We start from the raw sequence: 11876 nt of genomic DNA, 5'->3' as shown, positions 1-11876 counted from the left end.
CTGGGTTCTCTTTCCTAGGAGGCCCAGAAAAAGATGCAGGAACATTGACTGATGTGGTCCAGGCTGTTGTTTGAATCCCATTGACTGATAAACCCAATCTGAGTGAGCTGGAGTTTTCATGCTGGTCAGGTGTTGGAATTTACATGCTGCCACCTCCTCCGTCCAAGGCAGTTCCTTCTGGAGCACAGTTCTCCCCCTACTCCCAGTTATCAGTTTTGTATTTGGCCTGTGTATAGGTACCATTGATTTTCTTTACGGTTGTAATTTTCCATGCCATTGTCACAATTTGGGAGTTGCTGGCACAGGGTTAGGATCTGGGACATTGCTTTGAGTGCCCTGTAAGGGTTCACCATGGGGGTGCTCTTATGGGACCCAGGGAGCTGTAGGTGGAAATAAAATGCCCTGACACAGGGAGGGGTGTTACTGGCACATCCCCAAGGGACAAGCAGATCACACAGGGGGTACTCCCACCTTGGAAGAATCCCTCTTGCCTCACTTCCATTTCTGACTTTGATCCAGGGTATTGGTCCATCGATCAACAGGTGGGTTGGTCAATCAATGCCTACATTCAGTCCCATGCATTTGCCAAACCATGTAATCAATAAATAGTTCTGGCCTTTTCACAAACAAAATCAACTTGTGTGCATGTGTTTTTCACAGAGTGGAACTTGCTCTTGGACACACAATTATTGTTCTAATCACAAGCTCTGCAAAGCACTCTGAGAAATTCAAGTGACAGCTTTGTCCTGTCAACAGAAGATAATCTGAAAAGTTACTTGGTTTAAAAGGAGAACTGATATGTTGTAAGAGCTAAATGTTGAAATTGGCCAAGAAGATGAGAGTTCATTTCTCAGTCACAAAGCTCATTTTGTAGTATGGACAAGCCATTGATTGTTTCCTTCCTAGGATTCTTTAGTTCTGCAAAGGCATGGCTTTTCTCCTGCAATGCATATCTTCTCCACATGGCCAAAACCCATCTATAAATGCTTATATTAGAAGTAGGTCTTCTCCAGCAGCTTCACTTAAAAGCTTTCTTCCCTCCCTGTGGCTTTGTCAGTAATTGCTTCTTGTTCTGCAAGCAGGCATTACTGATGAAGTGCCCCATATAACTGTTTCCCGAAGGGAGTTTGAATGGCTGCTTTCCTCTCTTACTATTTCCTCTCTTTTCCTTAATTGTAAAATAGTAGTGCTGATATTTTAAGTTTAAATTTAAACTTAAGTGCTGGCCTAAGATTAAATGCTCTGTTGTGTTCTCCAGGATCTTGGGTTGCATATACAATACAGAAATAATGCAGTTTAACACCACTTTAATTGCTATGGCTTTATCTTACAGAATGGTTGGATTTGTAGTTTCTTAGGCATTGGCAAATTTTGGCATAGAAGGTTAAAGATCCTAGGATTCCATGAGATGGAACTACAAAAGAGAATGTATGTTTGTACTAAATTTGCACAATAATTTATAGGCACAGATACAAAATTAGAAATATAGCTATAACTTTGGGGCTCAAACTGGGAGAAAGGTAGAGTAAATAAACAAACAAACAAACGGTGCTCCTGTCTGGCCCCAGCAGAACATAAAGCTTCTTCTGAAGTAGTTCAAACTCCTTTCACCACCCACTCTCCCCAGGGTGAGCCATCCAACTCCATGCCACCTGGGCATATGCCCATTCCCAGGCCACAATGTGTCTGGGAGAGGTTAGCATCGAGATGTGTTTGTGCAGCTGGATGCATGAAGAATCAGCCATGCTCATGGATCAATGTAGGGACCGACTCCCAAGGTCCAAGAGAATGATGCTTCTTTATGCATCTGCTGCAGGAACAAAACCAGTTTGTTGCTGAGTTATTTTCTGCACTAAATGGTTTGCAGAGGGCACCAGGATGTGATGGAGGTAACTGCTACAGGGAAGGAGCAGTTGTAAACAGAGGTGCTGGATCTACAATACCCTAACAGGAAATACAATGGTGTAATTTGTAATTGTGGCTGTGTATATCGCCAACAGGATTCTGGCAAAATATTATGATGGAAATAGAAATAAACATATCATAGAGGGAAGACTGTGCTGTGATTACTTGTGTAGTCTGCTCTCCAGGTGGAAGCTGTTGATGGACAACTCAAAGGCCCCTGCTCTCCCTTCCTATAGTTTTTGCACTTTAAATTTAATTTGAACTGGAATGGGAGAGCCCTTCAAATAGAGAATATTTGCCAGTAGAGGACTGGCTTCTGTAATGGAGGGTATTTGGCCACCTTACCTACTCCTAACCTTTAAACGTTAAGTTTCTTGAGCGCACTAGCTGCCATCCTGCATTATCTCATCCTTATGAAATGGTATAATTTTTTTTAACTGAACCTTTGGCGGAGCAACAGGTAAATTTACAGTGTTCCACCAAGGATGAATTTGTCCTCTTTATACGGGCTTGTGCTTCAACCTACGAATCTATCATAAATTGCTAAGGAACTACAGACCAAGTCTGATGTAATGCAATTAATTTGGGGAAGGTTGCCTCTTAAGCCACTTAAGCTGATTGGATTCACATACCATAGAAAAGGGCAATCCAAATGACAAAGAGCTGGGAGGATCATTCCTAGAAGGAAAGACTCAAATGTTTGGAGGAGGGGGTTTCACTTAGAGGTTTTAAAAAAAGATAGCTTAAAGGGAAGAAAATAAAGGTGGATAAAAATTATGTGTTATATGAATAAAGTGGACAGAAAGCAGAAAGTTTGCCCTCTCCCATAATAGTAGAACAAATTGACTAGTAAGGAGTGGAGAAAGCTGAGGCCTTTGAACTGCAACTCCAATCAAATCTAGTCAGGATAGCCAATAGTGACAGATTATGGGAATTGCTCATCACATCAGTTCCAGTGTGTATGCCCATGGGATACTCTTGCCAGTGTCCTGTTATCATTGCAATTCAGTAAAGGATTTTTTAAGTGCCACTGCTATGTAGCCACTTGTGTAGTGTAACAGGACATATCAGAGTCTAGTGCTGTGATGGCGAACCTATGGCATGTGTGTCACAGGTGGCATGTGATGCCATTTCACCCAGCACAGACTAGGGAGAAAGAGGAACAGGCATGAGTGTGCCCATTCCTCCTCCTCCCTGCCATTTACTAGCCTTCAGCTATCTCCCCAAGACAGCTGAAAAATGGAAAATGGCGCTGCGGAGAAGGAACTGCAGGCGCACACCTCTGGCTCCTCCTCCTGGCCTTCTCGTGGCCTTCATCTACCTCTCCCAGACAGCTGGAGGCTGTGAAAAGGGCGGGGGGAGGAGAAGCGACTGGCACGCACCAGTTGCTTTTCCCCATAGACATTTCCTGGCCTCCAGCTATCTACGGAGTGACAAATGGGAGCAGGAAAGGTCCAGGAGGAGGAGGACCGGCCACATGCCCACTCCTCCTCCTCCCCACTTACCTTTTGTGACCCCCAGCTGCCTCTGGAGGGACAACTGGGGTCAGGAAAGGTCTGGGAGGAGGAGGACCGGATGTGTGCCCACTCCTCCTCCTCTCCATGGACCTTTCTCAACCCCCAGCTGTCTCTCAAAGACAGCTGGAGGCCAGAGGAAGGGCAGGAGGAAGAGGAGGAGCAACTGGCATGCATCCGTAGCCTCCCCTTCCGGATCTTCACTGGCTTCTAGCTGTCTCTCAGAGACAGCTGGAAGCCCGGGAAAGGGGGGGAGAAGTCCCAGCCCAGAAGCCCCAGCTCTGGAGGGCAGAAGCATGCAGCCCCAAAAGGTTTTGCCATCACTGGTCTAGTGTATGTTTCTTGTAAATGTTAATTTAGACTGAAATTTTCAAGAACTTGGCATTTATAGTTACAGTCCTAAACAGGTTATAAGGTCTCATATTCCCCTGACTGGAGATCAACAGAAACACAAGTAATGACTGCAGTCCCAAATTCAGCTTTCATTGAAAGGGTGATATGGATAATCACCGAGTACAACCTTTGGTCCAAAACACACTGCAGAAATAATCCAGGTCAAGACCATTTTAACTGACCTGGCTCAATGCTAGGGAATTCTGGCAACTGGGGTTTTGTGAGCTATTTAGCCTTTTGTCAGAGAGCTCTGATGCCACAATAAATTACAGTTCCCAGGATTCCCTAGCACTGAGCCAGGGCAGGTTAAAGAGGTCTCAAACTGGTTTATTTCAGCAGTGTGTTTGGGGCCTTTGGTATGTTTCTTTCTGCTTTTTGATAAAAACTGGTGACACATCATTCTGAAGAGGATTCCTGATTCCAGTTTTTCTGTTTTCCAAGAAAAAGTACATATAGAATCAGCTTTGGTGTCTCTTTACAGAAATCAGACAAAACACACAGCTAGTTTATTATACCACATTACCTAATGCAATATGTTCTGGAATATCAATACATTCTAATCTAGATAATGTCCCATGAGTTATAGTAGTTTGAGTCCATTTTATCTGTCATGGCTATGACATATGGACTCCTGAGATCTGTTGTTTAGTAAGGTACTTAGAATTCTGTTCTAGAGATTTTGAGCACATGCCCCTATGACAATCCTCAATGGTATTAGAGCACTCTAGCTGTTGTTAAATTAAATTAAATTAAAATTAAATTAAAAGTGTCTGGGTCAGGCGGCTCTTACCAATCCCCTCTAGGTATTCTGCAACACTGATCCCCACCAGTCTGTTTTCATGCCACAGAGCAGATTTAAACTCCAGCCCTGTTGTGGCTATAAGTCTCCCCACTCCCCATATGCCATATATCTGATAAGGATACTGCCATACATGAATACACAGACACCTATATTCAGTGAAAAACATATTTGTAGCTGGAAGCTATGAATTTTCAGAATGGCTGCTTAGGCCCTCGTGATTAGGGTTGCCATAATTGTCCACTAAAACCCGGGACAAAATGTAGGACAAAATCTAGACCAAACTGTAGGACAACTGCAGGACAAAACTCAGCCCAAAATGTAGGAGAACGTGTCTTTTTAATCTAGTTTAATGAAGGGATGGGCTAGATTCAGTGCAGAACACATTCTAATATTCTAACAGGGCCCTATGTTATGAAAACAGGGTGGCATGAGGCTGGGGGGAAACTGGTTCATTTGGCCTGTGTAGACGTGCCCAAGGATTCCTGTGAACCTCAGCAAATTGATGTTTTTCACCCTTACTTTCTCATTTGAGAAGGTGGAGCAATATTGGCCCATTTGTCTTACACAGCCCAACAGGAACTTACTCCCTTTCACACCATACAGTTATAGCATTTTTATCCTACATTAACTGTCACATTAACCTCTTATGGGATTCTGGGATTTATAGTTTGGTAATGTGCTAGATCTCTCTGGAAGAGAATTCTAAATGCTCCTCTCTAAACTGCAAGCCCCAAGATTTCATAGGATGTTGCCATGGGAGTTAAAGTAGAACAAAAATGCTATAATTGTGTAGTGTAAAAGGGCCCTATGTTGTGTGGAATGTATCTCGTATTAATAAGGACTTTTCTAAATACTTCATATACAGTACATCAGAAATTCTCAGAGCAACCAATAGTGCTATCCTTATATTATAGACAGGAGCTATCTAAAGCCATCCACTGGGGCATAAGAACTTCCCGGTTTATAGATCATGTATTAGTCAGTTACTACACTAGTTTTTAACATTAACTAGCAGTGAGTATAGATTCTTGGAATTTCTCCAATCAAAATGTAAACATTTTCAATGTTATTACTTGTGCCCTATTGGTAAAATGTGCTGAGTAGAAATTAATGAATCTCTAAATGTGTATCAAATTATTTAAACCTTTTGGATAACATCTTGGGTCTGGTATAATCGATAGAGTAAACAAAAGCTTGTGGAATTCACAGACAAGCCTTATACAGACCTCATTTAAAAATTAATAAAGTAATAGGTAAAAGAGCTATTGGTATATGATAAAAGCCCTCTTATGGGTAAGGCATTAAAAGGAGACAGATAAAAAGAGAAGCTGTTATATAAGAAAATTGATCTGTACTTGCATCCATTAATAACTTTCTGCATTGTTTATCATTTCAGGAACATTGAGTACTTCCATGTGATCTGTCAATGCAAAATAAAACCACCTGAGAGCACCAATAAGCCATTATAATTTCAAAACATCATCCTGGAAGGCAAAGACCAAAACAAAAACCCACTACATATATTGCACTATCAGAAAAAGCTGTTGCTGCATCTTCTAAATATGACTCTGGAGAGAGGGATGGAAATATTCAGTATTAACATTTCCTATTTAAAGAGGGTATTTTTTCTTTAAAAAGCAGTTATATTTTGTGGAGGCATATGAAGGAGTATGGTTTTGTGTTCACAGAGAACAGTGAAATTACTATTTTCTTCCTAAAAGGCAGCATGAGAAAGCTGCCTATTCAACCTTTATTCGCCTGTGCTTTAAAGATAGCTCGCCTATCAAGAATTCTGTGCTAAAAATATCCCTTTCCTTATGTAGCTCAGGGGAAAGCGATCTCTGCATGAAGTCTTCTGAACCCAGAGTATACGTAGAAAAACCTTTTTATTAATGCACATAATTTCAGCTTGAATTCTAAGCTGTGTCTGGAGATAGGTGGGGATTCTCAGTTATAACATCATACATACTCAAAGATATACACACACCAGTTATAGATTGCCTGATTTAAAATGATTTGTGATGAAGAAAACCTTTTAACGATAGTAATTTTGTCCTCAATTTGATCTGACCCCAGGGATACCATGAACATGCCTGTTTAGCTACCTGGATATAGTAATTATGCCTGCAAAATATGTCTTTGTTTGAGGGTGGGGAACCCTCTTATCTCATCATGCCGAAACATGTTTCCTTCCAGACCATAATGCCAATTAAGTGTGATCATAAAGAACTATGACTATCCAGTTGGAAAGTAAATTTGGTTTACAGTCCAGGACCAGACCTATCATGAGGCAGGCTGAGATGATCACCTGAAATAGCAGATGAGGAGTAGCGATGCAGTGTTGGAAGACAGAGCTGTGCGTTTCAGGGGTTGCCCTGTACCCACCTAAGACTTTTGACCTCTGGTTCAGCAGAGAATGCTGTTGATCATCACTATCAGTATTAATACAAGTCAGGTTCTGGATGTGGAATGGGAGTGGTATCTTCTTCACCTCAGACAGCAAAATGCTTTGGACTGGCACAGTTCCTCCTACTTGGGCTGAATCTGCACTGCAGAAATAATGGAGTCTGACATTGCAGTTAAAGCAAATTAGAAATTAGAAAATTAGAAGTGTTTGTTTGAAAGGTATCTAAAATTGTTGACAGATCAGGTCTAACACAGATTGTTGTGGTCCAATGAGAATATACACCACATTTGATGACTATGGTTAATGCAACTGTTAATCCTGAGTAGGGTAGAACCATTAAATCAAACAGATTTATTTATGTGTTGACTCAGATTTCAATAAGTGATTAAGTGGGTCTGTGTTAATTAGGCTAAAGCAACAGGTTTCTAGTCAATGTGAAAAAGCATATAAATTTATATAATATACCAGGGAGAAAAACAGGCAAACACTGATTTTGCATATAGATATTTGTATTTGTATTTTCTTTCAGTGCTATTTTTATTTCTGTATATTTCTTGCTGTGTGCCTTCAGGTCATTTTTGATTCATGGTGAATCAAAAATCATGGGTTTTTCTTGGCAAGATTTGTTCAGAAGGGATTTGCCTTTCCTGAGGCCGAGAGAGTGTGACTTACCGAAGGTCACCCAGTGGGTTTCCTTGGCTGAGTGGGGATCTGAATCCTGGTCTAGTCCAACATTCAAACCTCAGCACCAAGCTGGCCCTCATTTGGATACTAGCAACACTTAACTACCCTAAAGGCACCAGATCCTGTCTGATCATGGAAGCTAAGTATGAACAGCCCTGGTAAGCACTTGCATGGGAGATCACTAAGGAATACCAGGTTCTGGAGGCTATATTTCAGATGAAGGAATTGGCAAAGCCAATTCTGAGTATTTCTTGCCCAAGGAAACCCTATGAAATTCACAGGGCCAGTATAAGTCAACAGGCGACTTGAAGGAACATGCACACATGCTAGCAAAACAGGTCGGTCTACCCCAAGTGTGGCCAAAACCACTTTTGTTATCTCAGTCATGGAAGGGGGGCACTGTTGTCCATTTTACCATGTTTGAACAGTGTTCTCTCCTTTTTAGTTTTCTCTGCAGATCTTATTTTCGAAGTAGGAGATGACTGTTCCAGGTGAGGATGGGCTGAAAATGCAGCAAAATGGCCAATAGTAACCACTCCCAAGATTCGGAGGTGCTCTTGGCTTTTGGGGGTATTTGGAAACAAGAATTCAGATTTCCAAGGTCCTGTGGGGGAACAATGAAGACCAAACCCCCGCCAGTTCCTGGCAGTTGTCCACAAATCAGCCCCTGATCTAGTTCTTACATCAAGGAAGTCATAAGAACAATTAGGTCCCTTGTTGGCATTACATATACCATCAAGCTGGATGGTCATGGACAAGATACGTGAACTTGGCCAGGTTTATAAATGTAATTTATGGCCGATTACCTCAACTGACAGCTCCTACCTCCTCAGCCTTGTAGATACAGTTATATGGGCAGGAGATACCCAAAGAAGACCGGAGTTTCTGTCAGTGCTATCTGCCTTGGGAAAGATGAGTAGGATTCTTAAACCTCAGGCTGGAAGATGGATTTGGCAACAGAGCTGGCACCACATGAAAGCTGGTGTTTTTAGTCACACGAGGTAAAATGCCTGCCTTAACAGGACCATGGACCATCATGAAATTACTATTAATGATACCGAAGGACTGAGAAACATAAATGGTGTATTATAACTCCCAGAATTGCCAAGACATTGTGGCCAGTTTTCTGAATGGAGGGTTCTGGGAAGTATAGTCCCCAAAAGTAACATTTCCAAGCTCTGTTCTGGGTGTGCTTATAAAGACAACATTCATTTTGATGTAGGGTAACAGAACATTTAATTGATTTATCTATGTCCTTGAACAGAATCCACTGAAAAGTTTTGTAGAGGCTATTTACTTTGGTGATATATCCCAGAAAATAAGGTTTTAGTTTAAGCCTGCAAGAAAGAGTACAAAAGGAAGTACTTAAATCCCCTGGGTGAGTAGATCTGTGACAGTACTGCTGGCTTGAATAAACAAACAAGAGAAGGCCATCCTATAAAAATATTCTAGGAAGTAAAAATATATTTATTTAGTCGATTTCCTATTGAAATTATATCCCCTTGTGGCACTCAAATTTATCTAACAGTCAGAAAATACAGCTTAAAAACAACGTTTCAAGATTAAAACAGGACAACATATATTAAAACAGAGCACCATTGTGTTATGTAAGATCACTGTTTTCATTTCATTTTCCAATTAATATCATAAACGAGCAAAAATAATGTGGATTACATTTAGATTCTCAGTGATTTTAGATATGTCAGTGGATGTATTAAAACTACCATTGCTACAGATTCTTAACACTGGTTTGAAACCAGAAGGATTAAACCATCATACACTTTTTTCTACAGGGAGTCCCCAGTAGGAGCCTCAGTTTTGTGATTAGGGCTCAGTGCTGTGTATTCCTGTATTTGCTTTTAAATTTTCTCATGACTTAAACACAGCCGCAAGGGGAAGTTCCAGGAGGCCCCATGATATCTGCAATGTTATTCCAGGAAATATCCACGTGGGAATATGTTTGCATCAATACTGTGCCAGCAATCTCACAGATTGTCTTTGAAGCCTAATTCCCTGAAAAGTACTGTCACAGCAAGACCCCATGGGACAAAGCATTTGATGACTGCTAGTGAGTAGTTAACGTTACATTCCTATTAATTAGCAAAGGCAGCAGATTTTTTTTCTCTGCCCAGAACTGTATGTCTGCACTTTAATTCAGTGTGCATCAGACCTCTTTGCTTTGATTGAGGGTGCATGAGGTGTGTTGCATTTCCTTGGTTTGATCTGGAGTGCATCAGGCATTCCCAATAGTGGTTGCCATGCCTTTGAGTTTAATAGCTCCCTGTACATGATCTGAAACATTTCAAAGCTTGGTATATTTACTAATGTTTCTTCCTCTCTGTTGGGGAAGAGCTGCATTCATCATGTTTATAGCACGGTGATTAAAAATTGTGCTTACAACCAAGATAAACAGAACAAATAGGAATGACAACTCAATATATTCCTAATAGTGTTCTAGTATATTCTGGAGGCACGCCATAACATTTGATTGTCTTGATATATAACCTGTCTGAATCTTCGTTTGCGAAGCAAAGCCAGAGAGAGACTCAGGACAAGAGGTTACAGTTAGGAGAGAATACAGAGAAAAGGCATGGTTTCCAATTAGTAAGGGCGTCAGTCAAGGGTCCATTTGGTCACTGTATCTGTTTAACTTGTATGCCAGAAATATCATATGTAAAGAAGGATTACACTTGGAGGAATGAGGCATGAAAACTGAAGGAAGGAACATCAAACATTTAAGATATGTAGATCACACCATCCTATTAACAGAAAACAGGACAGACCTGGAATGGTTACTGAAGAAAGTTAAGGAAGAAACTACAAAATCAGGGTTACAGTTCAGCCTTAAGGTAACAAAAATAATGACCACAGATGATTTACATAATTTTAACATAGATGATGAAAACACTGAAATAATGATTTTCCATATTTTGGATTAGTCATTAGTCAAGAAATCAGAAGCCTAGAACTTGGAAGGTCAGCAATGTAGGAACTAGATAAGATCATGAACTGTAAAGATATTTCATTGAATACTACTCAGGATTATCCAAGTCATTGTGTTTCCTATGTCTATTTAGGTCGTGAAAGCTGGTCAACTCATTTGCAAGGCACCATAAATACAGACTTTAAAAAATATAGGCCATTATCAAATAAGAGCTCAAAACACATATAAATGTAAATGTATGCTTCTTAGTCGTGCTAAAAATGGAGGACATTTTGAAATGTTACATGGACAGAAGGTTGAAATGTAGGACATGTCTTGGAAAAGGAGGATGTCTGCTTACCCTGTATAGACACCATGGATTGCTGAAAAGACAAACAAAAAGGTACTGGTGCAAATAAGGCCTGAACTGTTCCTAGAAGCCAAGATCACTACCACTGTTGTACTTTGGCCATATCATGGGAAGACAGGACTCACTAGAAAAAAATATTAATGCTTGGAAAGATAGAGGGCTTCAGGAAAAGAAGAAGACCTCATTCCAGATGGATAGACTCAGTTAAAAAAGCCATGGACCTGAATCTGCAAGACCTGAGCAGAGCTGTTGATGACAGAGTGACCTGGAGGACTCTCATTCACAGGATCACCATGGGTCAGAGATGACTCAATGGCAGTTAACGACAAATATTCTATAGTAGCATTTCTGTATTTTATCATTTAGTACAGGAGTGAGTGCTCTTTGACTAGATATTTTACATCAACTCCCCTGAGTTTTAGTCAGTAATGGTAAGGAACTGTGGGGTTGTGGCCTTGAACATCTGGAGGATCAAAAAGGTTCTTGCCCCTAATTTAGAAGAAAACAAAGTGTGTGTGTCTTGTCTATGAACAACAAGAAGGATTAAAAAAGACTTGTATCATTTATTATATCTGAATGTTTTGTGTATCACGTTAGATAAGAGGTGATACATTATTCTGACAAAAGTAAACAACCACGTGCCATCTGAAGTTTCGCATATTATACCATTTAACAGCTTACTAGTGTACTATTATGGAAGAGCTAGCATGCAATACCTGATGCTCTTGATAAGATAAAAATAATAATTACTATTTTCAACCTAGTTGTGTGGACATTCAGTTGGTTCCAAGACCAACAAATTTCAACTAGCTGCATCCACAATTCCAACCCTACGCATGTATATCTGTGAAGATGCTCCACTGAACACAGTAGAACTG

This window comes from Sceloporus occidentalis, unplaced genomic scaffold (assembly GCF_023333645.1).
Source record: "Sceloporus occidentalis isolate IW3139 unplaced genomic scaffold, rSceOcc1.0.p SCAF_2, whole genome shotgun sequence".
NCBI classification, from domain to species: Eukaryota; Metazoa; Chordata; class Lepidosauria; order Squamata; family Phrynosomatidae; genus Sceloporus; species Sceloporus occidentalis.
The sequence above is the reverse complement of the archived record's forward strand: the minus strand, read 5'-3'. Positions refer to the sequence as shown.